This window comes from Oryzias melastigma, linkage group LG6, assembly GCF_002922805.2.
Source record: "Oryzias melastigma strain HK-1 linkage group LG6, ASM292280v2, whole genome shotgun sequence".
Taxonomy (NCBI): domain Eukaryota; kingdom Metazoa; phylum Chordata; class Actinopteri; order Beloniformes; family Adrianichthyidae; genus Oryzias; species Oryzias melastigma.
The window spans coordinates 22,061,891-22,078,299 of record NC_050517.1 but is presented as its reverse complement, the minus strand read 5'-3'; the positions used below and the strand labels follow the sequence as shown (position 1 = coordinate 22,078,299).

The 16,409-nt window shown below is 36.3% G+C and overlaps 1 protein-coding gene across 10 annotated transcripts in view; it reads left to right on the top strand.

Annotated features, from left to right (window-relative positions):
• shank3a (SH3 and multiple ankyrin repeat domains 3a) overlaps positions 1-16,409 on the top strand; it is a 162,893-nt gene that overhangs the window by 48,720 nt on the left and 97,764 nt on the right. The window lies entirely within an intron of this gene.

The window sequence follows — 16,409 nt, the reverse complement described above, 5'->3', positions numbered from 1 at the left end:
ATCCTTTACATTTCCTTTCACTGTAGATGTTAATATCCTCACTAGATTGAACACCCCCACCTATTTTCCCTCAGTTATTCTCATCTGGTCGTCCCTCCCTCCTCTGTTTCCCCTCCCTCTAGTTTTGCAGCCTCGCTCTCACCATTCTGTCTGTGTGCTCTCCCCATCATCCCGGAGAATCGCCCCCTGCAACCCCATTGTGTGTGTGTGTTTATGCATGCCCAAGAGTTAGTGTGATCCTTACTGTTGTTTTTGGTGTTGGGACTGCCTTTGTGAGTGACCATCAGAGTCTGGATGTGCTACTTTGGCAAGAAAAAAGCAAGTGAAAACCGAGGGGGAGGAGGAGGAGGAGAAGAGAAGGAAGACAGAGAAGAAGAGAGTAGAGGGGGAGGAAGGGGGATGCATATGGCCATGTGGACGAAATTGATGAACTTGAACTATAGCTGACCTAGGGGACTGCACGTTTGTCCAGTGAGTATGCCCCTGGCTGTGTGAGATGGGATCCGTTTTGGGTAGACGACAACGAGATGAAGAAAAAGAACGAAAAGCGAAAGAAGCCACGAGGAGGAGGAGGCTCCATTGCAAGGTATACAATTGTTGCCTGTGATTCAATGTGGCCATTAACCAAAAAGGAAAAAAAACTACTTTCTATCCCTCTGTTTAGCTGTTTTTCTCACTTTCTATTTCTAAATAGTGACAGTGAGTATTCACCACCTCCCTTACTACCTGTCTAAGCTCTTGCTCTCCCTCTTGATGGAGCTTTGGTTCTGTTGTTATGCTCTGCTGCATGTTGGCTGCGTGAAGAGCTGCTGCAGTCTTATCTGAAACCCTGACTGAATACTAATATTTTCCTACACTCTGGTTCAGTTATTCTTCCGTCAACTTTTTAGTTTTGTTTGTTTGTGAGTGTCGGGTGGGTCTTATAATGTGTGGATATTTATGTGGAGCTGTGCCATTCTGCTTTGAAGTTATTCATTTTTAATCAAGTCTAAAGTTAACTGACACGTTTTACGCTGATGACGCTCAAGTGTTTACCGTATTTATCTCTGGTTTTGACGTGGATTACATGATCAACATGACCTCACCTCATGTGAGGATTATGGTTGGGGAAAGTGACAGCTCAGTTAACTACTGTGACCACTGGACGTTCATTCTTGAAGTTGTCAGTCAAGTGGCATGAGCTACTTTCAGACGACTGACATTTTACTTAATATTGATTATTATTATTACTGCCTGCGATTTTTTGCACCTGCTAGAAAATGTGTAACATTCTGCCTTTCCTTTTCTTGATGACTGTAAAGCTATCTCATTTTCAATCTTAATGTATTACCTTGACTGAATATTTAAGAGATAGACAGTGAAGAGAGATTAAAATAGAAATTGATTCTGTTTTTTTGCGTATGGTTAAAAACCAGGCCATGTGGAAGCCATCACCCCGGGCTTTTCATAACACCAAGTTAGCTTTGTGGAAGGTAATGTTTAATGTGCTTTTCTTTTTTTTTCTTTTTTTTTTGCCAAATGTTCTAGAACCTCAAATGCAAAACTTTCAGACAACCGTTTTGCATGAAAGGTTTCCTAGTAAATACTTTATTTTCTAGGGTTTTTATTTATTAGCTACATAAATATCTAAAGCAATTATTTGTGCTTATAGGGGAAGATATTGAAAATTGTGTAACAATGATACAAAAGGAAAATTCCTATTTTTTTACTGTAATATTTCCTGACTTTGTTGTATAGATGAGAGTCATCTCTTTACGTTAAAGTCACATTTCAAAAATCTTTTGAACTATTGTGAAAGTGTTTCCAGTGGTCTTTTAATGATGATAATGTTGTTTTCAAGGACATAGTTTCTTTAAAGTGGTTCATTAGAACTTTGCCTCTGAGTTGTAAGCGGGACTGAATGTGCAGAATAACGTCTGGTTCACCCTGATTGAGAAAGCGCCGTGAAGCGGTGTGCGGGCGGAGTGAGTGTGGAGTATCTGCTTAATCTCCAGTTCACACCAGAAACGTATTTCTCCACGACAGTCGACAGGCACTTCTGCTCAGGTATGATTATTTAGAGGTTTCTTCGCCATTATCTGACACCCAGAACCACACACCCCCACTCTACAAAATTATAATCACATTTATAAATACAGTAGTAGTATTTTATTGTGAAAAATTGGTTATATTCTGAGAATCGACCGGATCTTTTCTTGTGTCTTGACGTAACTTCCTGCCAGAATTGATGCGGATCACTCATGGCTCACCCACAAAATAGAGCAGATGGTGAAACAATCACAGCGTGCCGCGAGTCGGCTGTGGAGGACCGCGTTGCTTCACGTCTGGTGTGAACTACACCATAGGTTAACAAGGGCGCTAAATGGAAGCAGCCTCCGTTCCGTTTACAGATGTAAACCCACAACACATTCCATCATCCATCTGTTTATGTGGTCCCCCGCTAGCTTACAGCGCCTCACAACTCAACCAAACCAACCGTACTTTTTTGAGCCAGGTGCCAGTTTAGACAAGGAAAATGATGACGTGTTTATCTGGATCCATCAGAATGGAGTGGAGCAGGGAGTTTGTGGCCCGCCTACTGTAGCAGTTCTAAAGTCTACATTATTGTTTTTTTTGGGAATAATTAATCAAAATCTTTATAAACTTTCATCCTTTGTAAAATGTTAGGTAAAAATAAAAATATGTTTCTTTTTGCCCCGTCTTGTGTCTCCATTTTCTAACTCTGGTGAAACTTCTAAATCAAAATCGTGTCTCATTTGATTGGCAATCCATCATAATAAAACCTGCTGTGCTGGATTTCTTTCTGTTGTCTTACTCTTTGAAGATCAAAGATCATTTCCTTCATGCACAGAAACACAAATGAGTACAAGGAGATTTGTCAACAGACAGAAAGACTGTGGGTGCCAATTGTTCTGCAACTTCACGTCAAACTCTTCAAACTCACAAACCCTGAAAACATATTTACAGTTTAGCAGTCAGTCCACTGTGGATCATAAACATTTTAGAAGAAAACTTGATAATACTTAGTGAGTAGCCAGCATAACTTAGTTTTATGATTTCGACCTTTAGAACGTCTTTACTGTGCAATATAAAACACTTAAGCAAGATATTTATAGGAATTTAAATAATTAAAAAAGTGTAGACAGATCTTAAAAAAAAATATCTGTTTATCGCAGCTGACTCACTTTATTTACTGTACAAACATGGTTGGTAAACTGAGCCAACAGAATGATCAGTAGAGCCTCTTAGTCATCAGACTGACAGACTTACAGCTCACATGTCAAGACCTTTAGTCTATGCTTGTGGCCACAGAAAAAAAACAGCAAATATTTGTTTGCTGTATTTTCAGCTTTGCTTTGCGAGAAATCTGACTTGGCAGAGTTTAAGCTTACCTCTGAATGTTAAATTGTGTTTTATTCTCCCGCTTTGTCCCCCTCCTCTCTGCCCGTCTGTGTTTCGGCGTTGGGTTGGAAGCACATGACTGAACCTGATTCAGCTCTTTCTTTCTCTGGACTCTTTGATTCTGATGACAGCAGGCATTCCCCATTATCCTCTCCAATCACGCCGCTACAAACACAAACACAGAGAAAGACGAGCATGTGTACAAACAGCAGTATAGCTTTGCTGTCATTCTTTAAGGGTTTGAAATTTACAAACTTTACCTTTGAGAACACACTCAGTTCTTAATGGCTGAAGTCATACTTTGTGGCATAATGTTTGAGTTTTAGTAGATGTTGTATTTGGTGCAGAATGTGAAGAATTTTGGCTTGTGTATTTATATCTGTTGTTCAATCACCAATCTTGGAAGTTCAATGGGTTCATTCGACATTTAGCAGTTAATACTTAAAGTATTGATTGAGATACAGTTTAGGAATTCATGAAACGTTTACCGTTATTGAATCTTTCTGTAGAAATAAAATAGTTGAGCAATATAATCTTTGTCACTCTATGCATATTTCTTTCCATTTAAATGTCAGTGTATTTGATTATAAAAGTGATCTTTTATTTTGGTAGACGAGACAGTTGTACGTTGCTGCCAGTGTGACCAGCAGTGTGGATCGAATTGAGTTTGATTGTACCACACAATGTGTTGTGGGGTGCAGTACAATAAGTGTGTGCTCTGCAACTTTGTGAGAGCGTTGCTGAAAGGGACTGTGGCTCTACTCTGCTTTGTTTCAGTTTTTAGCCAACCCGTTTAGTAAGCTTTTACTGTACCTCCTACCCAAACGACTTTTTCCAAGAACACCGGATACGACAGCATCTTAAACATTATTCTTCAGTCGTTCTGAGAAGGACTAATCAAGATGGTGCTGCGTACAGAGAAAACTACTAGGAGCTGGGCTACAGAGGTTAGACACAGCATTCATACTGTTGTTTGTTGTCTGTTTGTTCAGGAGTTTTAAAACTGTACCTTAAAAATGTTGGTTCATTGACAATTTTAAATAAGTATCTTGAGGCAAAGTCCTTAACTAAGTCAGATAAGGAAAAGATCAGCGTTCCCTTGTTTATTGCTGGAGTTACATTCTAAAAATAATCCATTGTGGGTGAAATCCACAAAGTAGTCGTGTTTTAAGGCTGTAAAACCCTTCACTATGCACTTTATTTTTCTCAGACATTAACATTTAAACACTTTTGTCTTAAAGCAGGGGTCACCAACCTTTTTGAAACTACTTCATACGAAGGGCTACCATTTTGAGATAACAAATTTGCTTAGTTATAGTCAGTTATACATTATTAATAATGATATTCCTCTATGTAAAGACACTGATTTCTCACCATAATTATCAACAATGACAACAAGCTAGGAAGCAGACATCAATATTCAGCACTTTATTAATCTCAGTAATTGTTAAATTTTCAGATGACATTTCATGGAAAAATGTCCCATTTTCACTATGCTGTACCATGTTTATCAATTAGGTATTGTTAAAGAAAAATTTACTTACACAATTTTAAACAAATCTTGTCACATTTTGAACTAATGACCAAATCTGCACCATATTTAACAAAACTAATGATCTTTGAACTGGATTAGGTCTGAGGTCACCTAAACTTATCCAAGGTTCCTGCATCATGAACACATTTTTAAGACATTTTTAAATCTATTTAAATGCGAGTGTAATTTAAAAAAATAGCAACAGTGACCCATGTTTTAATGGGCAACCAAGCACTAAATCTACTTTTTTTGGCTGTTGACCTCCATAAATAGGACTTTTAAAGTGTAGTCCGTTGGTTATTGCCAAATATTTGACAAATAAAAATAAACTTGTTTAAATCGTGAAAATATAGTCCGACCGTCTGTGTGCTGCCCCCTACAGGTTGAAACGATGTACTGCAGTTACATTTTGTGATCGATCAACTGGTGTCAGTCCCAGAACTTTATCGTCATCGTGCTCGGCAGCCTTAGTATAAAAGTCCTGCCCACCGTTAGCTTTAGCATGGCTCGTAGCTCGCAGCTCGTAGCTAGGTGTGTTGCCTTCAATTGTCAAAAATCTACTGGCTTGCACAAACCTCCAGTGAAATTGGAAGTTAGGGAACAGATGTTGAGTGCAATTGGCATTATATCCATCGAACGCCATCCTGGTGATGAATTTGCAATGAACATTTCACTCGGGATTGTTTGTTTAATACGTTAGCATTTATTTGATATGATGCTAGCAGCATTTTACCAATCTCAGACTCTGGTCCCCTTTGGTCCTGCAAACCCCCTGCTGCCCGCTGTCGGGCATCCCAAAAGCGGCATCTTGAGCCATAATATCTGGATTGACCCTTGCCAATTCGCTTCTATAGACGTGCGCACACATTACTATGCAGTGAGTCGTGTCAGTAGAACGCAGATGTTCCAATGTAAGACATGCAGGCATCAACCACAAAAATCATTTTTTCATCGAGTTTTCACAAAGCATAGCTTGAAATAAAGCTTAGAAAATGTAGTGGTATACTTACATTTTTATTATCTCTTAAAACTAAGCTGTAAATAGTTCAAGAACTGTGCCTTCTGATGTTACAGCTACATAAAGCTAACCTTACTGTCAATCATAGATCCAAGCCACACCTCTGCCGCTCAGTCCAGCTCCACTAGCCCCGCCCTCTTTTTTGTGGCATTTTTTTAAATATGGGCTGAGAATGGAGTGTGCCCTGTTTGGTAACCCTTTAGACTCATGAAAACAGAAATCTGCTTGTAATTAAAGATATATGCACGTTTGGCAAACTGAACACTGTCCATACAGGTGTATAACAATAGAACAGTGTAACAGCCAATCAAAACGCAGAACACAATCTACTGTTTTTTTTTTAATGGATGCAAAATTGCACTACAAGAAAAACCAGCAAAACAGCGAGACTACCAAAGGTGAACTCTGATATAGTGAATGAAGACTGTATTATAAGAAATGCATGATTGTGCCAGAAATTATATTGCATAAAAAATGTTCTTTCTAAAACTTAATAAAAGACCAAACTGTGTTTTGATGAAGTAGCTTTCATAGAAAATAATATTGTTGATGTTGCCATGACAACAACATCCCTCTCTGGAGTTAGTGCTTTTTAATGTGCATTTGTTGAGCTAAATTATGAAGACATTTATTTTTATGTGAGGAAAAAACGAGACAAGCTCTTTTGTAGTTTAAATTTGTTTTAATCAGTAGTTGTCGACGACTGATAAAGAAAATATTTTTTTGGCACTGGCTGTCATTTTACACTTTATATATTTTAAACATATTTTATTTAGGTAAGTCCTTAAGTTTTTCATGTAAATGACACTGGTTTCCTGCATGTTTTTTTGCTTTAAAAAGAACAAAAGAAAATTGAATAAAATATGTGCACTGCTGCCAATCCAAATGAATGATTTGGATTGGAAACAATGCCAAAAATTACAGTATACTAAGAGAAATAAGTGCATTAATGATATCCCAATGGTATTAGTTAAAACAAAGTGTTGTTGCTGGGCCTATATTGCTTATCACAGTAAAATAAATGGAAGTTATATGAATTGAAACAAAGATTCTTTTTTTTAATTACCTTTTTTCAAATCTTAGTTTCAAGTTCCCCTTTTGGGGTCATCATAGAAATCCTCTATTTCACATCTCAGCCATGAATCATCTTCCTTTGGGCTTCTTTCCTGGTTGCTTCAACCTCAACATTTTGTTTTTACCAAGATAATTACCTGTGAATGTATCCAAATCCTCTAAATCTGACTTCTCTTCATCCATCTTGAAAATATCTATGACCTTTCTAACTTTTATTTGTTCCTGATTCAATTCATCGTCTTCTCTTTCAAAGAGGACCTCAACATCTTCACCTCTTCTCCTGTTTCAGAGCCACCATCATGGCTGTTCCCACCAGTCTTTCCTTTTGCTTTTAGTCACTAAATATAAATACAAAAATATACTGTATTCAGAAAAAGGCAATTATCCAACAAATATCAAGAAAGTACAGCTCTGTTTCTTACTGCAGCCATTAGGTTTACTCTTATGGCTTCTAAATGTAAAGCTCCTTTAGTTCTAATCAGTTAGCTTCTCTTTTCTAACAGTCAAGAGCATTTATTCGGTCTGTTTGGTATTCTGCTATTGTTGCTGAATATTTATATGATCTGGTACCATATTATGCCTGGCAGGAACTCCCACACAGCACAGAGGCAGGTTATTGACTGCTAGTTGAAAATGAATAAGTGGGACAAACACCACAATGACCTTTGAATAGAATGTACCCTGATGTGACTTCACCGCCCACTGTGACCTCAATAATCAGCATTCATTCATCCATTTTCCATACCTGCTTGGTCCTCTTTAGGGTCATGGGGGCGTGTCTGATTGTATTTTCATCGTTTCATCGTGACTGCAGGGTACACTCCCTACAGATCGGCGGTCCTCCGCATGCAAACATGCACTATTACGCCGACCTCCACACACACAAAAAATACCCATATTTCAACTGCACCATGAGGAACAGGACTCTAACCACTAAATTATATCCTAAAAAAACTGACAGACAATGTACTCTTTTATATTAAAATGCACTTTTATGAAGTAACTTGCAAGTGTAAATTTTAAATGATACAGTCTGTTTTTAATTTAAATTTGTAATGCAATGTTGTCATTGTGAAGACCCTAAATCTTGGAGGAAAAAGAGCCCAAACCCTCAGAGATTGTATTTAATTCTTTATTTTATTCAGTTTAATATTCTCTTTTTGAAGAAAAAAGCTTCAAAAGAAAGTTGCTGTAAGTCAGATAAATGTTTCCATTTCCCAGCCCCTTTTACTGTTTCTTCTCTTTAGTGTTAACCTTGATGTTGATAAATCACTTAGAGAACATTCAACATTTTATCTCGAGTTGTTGCTGACGGAATTAACAGCTTTTCTCTCTCTTCTCGTTATTACACCGGAGAGTGAACAATTTGTATTGATAATAAATGCAGGTACTTGCAGTTCAAAGGCTTGAAACATTGTGAAAAAGTAAAATTTTCACAATTTAGTCAATTTTTTATCCATCCATCTAAAATCCTTTCAGAGTCACAGGGCTGCTGGAGCCTATCCCAGCTGTGTTTGGTAAAAGATGGGGTAAAGTTGCCAGTCTGTTAACATTTTTTTTTGAAAATTTGAATATTAGTGAAAAAAATGCAACATTGGAAACCTGTGATGCTACATCCTTAACAGCTAATTAACTTAAACTATCCATCAAGATTTATTGAGCCTTTAAATGCTCTCATCGTCTTGGTGAGCTAGACTGTGAAAAGGAGAGGAATGCCGCCTTGACAGATGTCCAGAAGACACTCATCGACACACTTCATGAAGATGGCAAACGTAAGGTTGTTAAAGTGAAATCAATTTCAGGATTGAGCGGAGCATCACAAGGTGTGGAGTCAGTGCATCAAGAGCCACACAGACAAATCCACGCATGTTTCCTTCTGAACCAGAGACAACGTCAGCTAAGGAGAAAGAAGAACTGGACTGTGGCTCATTGGTCCCGAGTCTAAATGTATTTCATTTAAAAATGCTATGACCTCTGAGTCTGGAGGAAGAGTCCTGGATGGTTTATTAAAAGAAAAAAATGTATTGATTAAAATATTTAAAACACAACTTGGCTAACAAAAAGGATCACTAGAAAAGAAAAAATGAATAAATGTAAATATGAGTTGCTAAATAATGACGTAGTATTTTTATCTTTCTGATGTGCAGATTGGTTAATTATTAGAGATATTGATTTAAACTGTAGATTTAGCAGTAATTTTTCACACTGCTTGTGTGCATGAGTTTTATGCATAACTACAGCGGGACGGCGTCAGTAAAAGGAACTGTTTGACAGAGGTCAAGGTCTGCAGGTTTTGCCTTCCATCTTTTAGGTAACTGACTGTTTTCAGAAGTGAATAGACCGTAGCTGCTTTTTTTAAAGTGTGCATGCTGATGTTACAGCTTATTATGAGGCGACAGTCAAAGGTTAGCAAATACTGCAGCACCTTGACACTGTAGTAAAAGGTTCTTGAAACAAGTAAAAGGATTAAATACTTTTTAAAAATGTAGCTAAGCAACCTAATAGGGTTTAAATTTATATCCAAGTTAAATTTATTAGAATTACAGCATTTTACAGCAAATGCCTTCTTAAGGCGTCATGTGGAGAAAGTAAATAAGTTGAATAAATCACATCGTTTCATCTACAACTGTTATAATCCAATCCATTTCAATTTAGAGCAAATTGCTTTTTAAAAGTCGCCTCGTTAAAGAGCCAGATTTTTTTTTCCAACACAATATCTGTAGTGTGCATGCCGTGGAGAGGAACACAATCACTTAAAACGAAAAACATTCTTCTTATCCAGTCTCAGGACAAGAGGCCATCTGCCTCCACCAGCTGAGGTTGGAAAGAACAAACAGGAAAAATACCTCTGCTTCAAGAAAGACAAAGAGAAGCTATTTAGTGACTCCAAAAATTACAGCCTGCTGAGTAAAGAGAGCAGAGGTGATCTGGACGGTTGGAACAGAGGTGTGTATGGGACGACCACAGGCTCTGGGTCATCCGGGCCAGCCTGAACTATAAATTTCATTAAAAAGGTAAAGTTTAAGTGTAGCTCTAAGGTCGGTTTGCACTCCTCAACAACAGGAAAAAAAAGCATTTCCCCCAAGGCTCCGAGAAATATAATGACTTTGGAGGTCTCACAATCAACTGGGCAGAACGTTTGAAAAACTTTCCAGCCAAAGCTGTTGTGTGATTGGTCAAAAACTCAGTGGAGCCTGAAAGCACTGTGTGTACTGTGTGTGAACTCCTGCTAAGTTTGTTTTATTTATCTCTGCAACTGCTTAAAGTTACAGAAAAGCAGCCTAAAACATTTGACACTTTTTCTTAATCAGCATAAAATAGGAACCCGAAAAGGGTTATAGTGGGCCAAGAAAATGGATGGATGATAGTTTTTAATCTTGCTGATTGACAAAATGAGTACATCTTGTTGGGCATTTTGGGGCCTCTTAAGGCTGTGTGTGACATCACACATACTGTATATGCAAAATTTTTATCAAAACTCTAGAAATGTTGAAAAAACATAATTACGCAATGACACTGTTTCCGTTAAGTCTTAATTATGCAAATAAACCAGAACTAACTCATGTGATAAGTCATTCAGAAACATGGCGAAGGATGTGAACAATATCTTAATTTACAGCGGATACATTCAAATTTTTGTCTCGTCACTAGTGCTCTTCATCATCTATCAAAGGAGATGTCGGCGTCTTATTTAGGCCGTGGTGTGGTAAGTTACGTGGAAGCGGCTACAGATGAAATCATTTTTGGAAATCGTAGTTGGTGATTTTACAGAGGGGCTGTGGATCCAACGATTGGTCAGGTGACTCATTTAATAAAAAATGATAAAGTGATTCCATTGCAGTTTTGTGAATTTGTCAAAAACCACCTCCTTTGAGGGCAAAAGCTTTGTTTTTTTGATAAAAGTTTTTTCTAAATTCACATTTATCATTTCAAATCCAGTTTGCGCGATTTGATAGTCAATGGAAACGCAGCTTGTCTGACTCTCCAAACCAAAGCACAAATCTGCTCACAAGTCTGTGTTCCATTCTGCTTTTGGAGGCTGTAGGAACAATGAGTAATCCTGCAGTCTCAGAGAAAAGTGCTCTTTTGGGAAAGTATGGAGCCTTAGGATATTTAAGGTAAGATGGAAGTTGGTCATTCAGACCTTCACTTGTAAGAAGATGACTAGCCTTCCAGGGTAAAATGGGACATCTGATTTTTGCACTAGATACCAAAAAAAAAACAATTAAATAGCATGTGTTGCTGACAGTAGATGATTCTCAGTGAGAATTTAGATCAAGAAAAGCAAATGAAATACTGCTAAATTTTTAGATTTCTGAAAGTTATTTGTGTTGCTTCGTATGATTTATAGACATTTTCAATTATATTTTTAAGGAATAAAAAGGAAATTACTAACAAATTAAATTCCTTTTTTAACATTATTCTTGAGTCTTATTTTAATTTGTCCTCCACTTCTTGACTGTTTAAATGTGTGCGATAAAAATGTCACTGAAAAGTGTAAACAAAAAACCTGTAATTTTCTTGTAGTGTTGCTGCTCTTGAAACTTTTTTCTGCTTCCATGTTCAGATTGTGCTTCCATTATCCTGAAAGCTGACAGAGCGCCCCCATAAATGACCCACTGCACTGCGTCTGTGTAGATCGCCTAAACAGCTGTGATGGTTTAAAGCATGTGTGTATTTTATGGGCCAGCTCACATTAGTGCAGCATGTGATCCTCCCGAATAGACAGCTTGTTGGCGAGCATTGCAATTACTGTTCATCCAAGGCAAACGATACTGTAGGTCAGCTGTGAGAGGCTGGGGGGCTTCGAAGCCTGCAAACAGAGGGGGAGTGATAATGTCTAACACACATGCATCTATTATTAGTGCAAATCTACTAATATTTGCTCAATACTGCATTTGTTTGTGTGAAATGTTTCCCAGAATAACAGATTTAGGGGAGGGTCTCCATTTTCAGCCGCCCAGAATAAATGTAGGTGATGAAAAATTCCACAAAAATAAAATAACTGAAAAAGTTAATGTCCACCAAGCAAATGCACAACTCTTGGGGAGATACAGACTTGTAAACATAATGGCTGTCACTGTGTTTTTGGAAGAAAAATAAGTCAGTAATTGCTATAAGGGATGAAGCAGGTCAAGCTGCCTGCAGCTGAATAATGTGCTTATAATAACACCATTAAGGAAGCAAATTTATACACAGTTTCATCTAAAATAATTTTGCAAATATTTTTATTTAAAGTGAGGCTGCTTGAATTAAAACCTGTTGGAATTGAAAACTGGAAAAAGGTTTAAGCTTTTTATTTACTGGAATGCTGTTATTTCTTTTCTCCCTCTGCGCCTGGGCTGTGTTTATTAGAATTAATCAAAGACGGTCAAAATACAAACTATCACTCCTAAAATACTCAATTATTCAAATTTGAATTGACAAGTTTATGCTATCATCTATTTTATTGGTAAGGAACAAGTACTGTGTTTAAACTCAAAGGGGTTGTAACTCATTAAAATAAAAACATAGACATTTCTTGAGGTAAAAATGAATTGAAAATTACAGTGGAAGGTTAAAGACACAATAAAACATAAACAAAATAATACATTTTTGAGAATAAAGTTGTAAAATTATGAGAAAAAAGTAATAATGTTACGAGAATAAACCTACAAAATTATATAAAAAAAGTGGTAATATTACAAGTAAAAAACATGCTTTTGCATAGGTTAGTTGGTTGCCTCCATTGACATTATGTGCCAACTAAATCCATAAATGAGACAACCGATGGTGTAAGTAGCTCGTCTGCCTGAAATCCACTCCCATAGGTCAAGAATATGCCTCTTTTTAATGTCCTTACACTTAAAATAAAAAATGTTAATTCACTGAAAGACTTTCTCTTTCATCATTTGTGCAATTAATACGGACGTAAACACTAACGATGTACTGTACGTCGTTCATACTGAAACATGATAACAGTTCTGTTTGTTGTTTTGTTTTTCTTAGTTAACACAATTTTGACTCATAAATGTATGACTTTAATCTCGTAAATTGTCATTTTATAACTTATGAAATTGTAACTTTATTATCGTAAAATATGGAATCTTACTTACAATTTTATACGATTATTTGTATATAATTTTGACTTTTTTACAACTTTAATCTAACTTTTTCTCTTTATTTTAACACTAAATGTATTTATTTTTTTGTTGCCCCAATACTCTGTCGCAGAAAAACGTTCTTGCCATAAAAAATGTTAAAAAATAATTTATTTATTAATAATAAATCAAATGTTTTTAAGCTGTGGGTAAAAGGAATCCAGGCATGCATGTACTAATGTTTAAAACTAGCCTTCAGGTGCATTGATTCCAACATTTTTTTGTTTTTAGCGTTGTTTTTTTTACGTAAATGTTCAAGTCTTGTGGTCACTTCTACTCTTTGGTTGGATAGGTTTCTCATTGTTTGTTTGCAATATTGACAATGTGTTTTTTGTTGTTTTCTTACCTTCCTTCTGCTACTTCTGGCACACAGTATTTATGCTCTTAATCCATGCTAACACAAGGATTAATATGCACTATCCTCATTTAAATTACATTAAATGTAATGATATTTTAGTAGAAATTAATTTGTTATTAATCAATTCTAAATTCAGTCTTTGTAATGATGTAGCTGGTGTTAGTTATCCTTTTAGATTGGAAGGACAATGTTAGCATTTCAGTACAAATGTTTATTAATGTATTAGTTTTTTTATGTCAACAACCAGGTGTTTATGAATAATATTATTACTCATGAGTATCAAAAAGTGTTTTTTAGCATGATCGAAGATACGTTTTTTTTATTTGTTTAAATTTTCAGTCTTTCCTGCTATATTTTGTGACATTAAGCATTATAATATTAAGTTCATACTTTAGTAAAAGCTAGATGAGTAAAGGAAAATATTTTTCAACTTAAGTATGTGTACAAAATGATGTTTTTTTTCAGTTTTTACATAAAAAAATCTATATTTTCCAAGTGTGTTTTGTCTTGCACTTATTAAACAACGTTTTCAGAATACTTTGAAGTTCATGCTTGTCAGATTACTGTAAGAAACCACTAACAATGAAAGTAAACAAGCAGAAAGCCATCTTCGATCATCAAGAGAGCGGGCAACAGCACATTTCAACCATTTGGATGATTTCGATTCTGGGAAATATATTGTTTGCTCTCCGGTGAAATTAGGCTGGTTTTTGGGTTTTACTTTCAATTTTTCATTTTTATTTGTCTTCTTTTGTTCTCCTCACTTTAGCACATAACCTCTACATCGTCCTCGGTGAAGGATAAACATTTTATCTCTTTTTTTTTAATGAGGGTAAAAGTTTAGCAAACAGAAAATTGCAGCTTTTAGGGGCATCCTTAAATACCATGATTATGACACACCCTGTAGACGACAATATAAACAGAATCTGTACAAATCCCTTTTTGTGTAGAAGTAATTCAGTGAATTTTCCTTTTGTAGCCGTAGTCCAAGAAACACATTTTCTGAGAAAGAAGCACTCAGCTCAAGGTGAAATAGAGGTGAGGCGCTCTGAATGATCCTGAACCGCACTTTCTGTCTGCTGTTTTGGAACAACGGGCAACTTGTATCAAAGATTGTCCACCTGGCATGTTGTTGTTAGACTGACAGCTTTAAATTCAATTTAATTATCATAGCATGCATACATGTCTTCTTTTTTCTGTCTTAATTGAAAGATATTTATGTTCAATAAAGTTTGAAGTTCTAATTCAATTTTTGCGTTTATAATACATGGATATAAAGATAAAATGTTTTGCATTCAGACACTGATTTATTTCATGTTTTTAATGTTTTTCGAACAAGTTGTGCTCATCATTTCTGCATAAGAAGTATTCATCAGACAGGAGGGCATTAGATGACTGTGGCTGAACGTCACATCCACTTCCCTGCATCCGTCGATTTGGATTCATGAGGCTCTGTGTGGTTTCCAATACCATCATATGCCCTTTTAATGCAGTAATATTTAAGTTTGAAAACAGTTTTGCTCGAGTTTTATAAACTAGTGCGAGGTCCAAATGGAACCCTGACTGACTCCATTATTGTATGATTGATTTTCACATTGAAAATTAACAGCAAGGCAGTTACATTAATGCACTGTTTACTGGGCATCGATAGTGCGGCTTAGCGGTTAAAGTCCAGCTGCTAATGATTATGCATCGAAGTGAGTCTAGTAATTTCTGAAAAATCACACTCAAACATCCTCTCAAATTCATTTTTTTGGTGTCTTTCCTTTAAATGGTGTCAGATTTTGGAGATATTTTCCCCATATTTTAAATGTAATCCTTTCATCAATCATTTTTCTGTCCAATTGCTTTTTAAAACCAAGATCCTGCTTCCAGGATTGACTTGCTCTCAATCTGTCACGTTTTTCCTTCTAGGTTCACTGATCTTGTTGAACTGTAATTATGCTAAACTTAGGGAATGTCAATCTCATGATATAGCTCAATATATTCAGTACAAAGGATGTGGGTTTAATAATTAATAGAGATATAACCTTGGATTTTATAAGTTCCAAAAAAAAATCCTTGAAATCTGTTTTTTCTTTGATCGTAGTTCTAAACGATTCGTAGGGAGCACTAAATGTGTAAGAATATTTTGCCTTAAATATGTTGAAATTTGGTCGCCACAGCAAATCATCTTTCATTGATCTGCTCGTTGTTTTGGCAGAGAGTTTTTATGGTGGATGTTCTTCCTGACACAAGCCTGTATTTTATCCGGGCTGGGGACCGGCACAGGGAGACCTAGACCTTGTGACTACATAGGCAGTAACATGAAGGATCCACGCTGGAATAAGCTAATTCTGCCCCCTGGGAAACAAACCCTGATTTCCCATGGGCCAGTCCTACACTCAGCCACCAGAGCCAAAGTTACATTTTCTGATTTTAGGTTATTTATTGTAGTTTCATTCCCTATTTATGCTTTTTTATTGCTTAAATTACTTGATGTTTTTACTATATTACATGTTTTCTTTTTTTTCCACATAGGGTAGTACATATTAGTTTCTGAAATGGCTGACCTTTCATATTTATTTATTTTTGGTAGTCTTTATTGGATATTTCAGATTTTTTTTCTAATAACCATTCTTGCTCTGATGGATTCTTCTTTGCAAGTTCTTTCTAATCCTAATTTTTTAAAGATATTTTTTCTTTATCCCCAGTTATTCAAGTCATAAACTGACCAATCAGATGCCTCAGTAACAGCATGTGGCGACCACTGGCTCCACCCCAAATATTTAGTTGACAGATTCCTCCTGATCCACTTTCAGTGGAAGGGGTATCAGAACAAGCTCACTTATAACTGGTGACAGTAGTTCCTCTAGAAACATGACTCAGAGTGACTCGGACTAA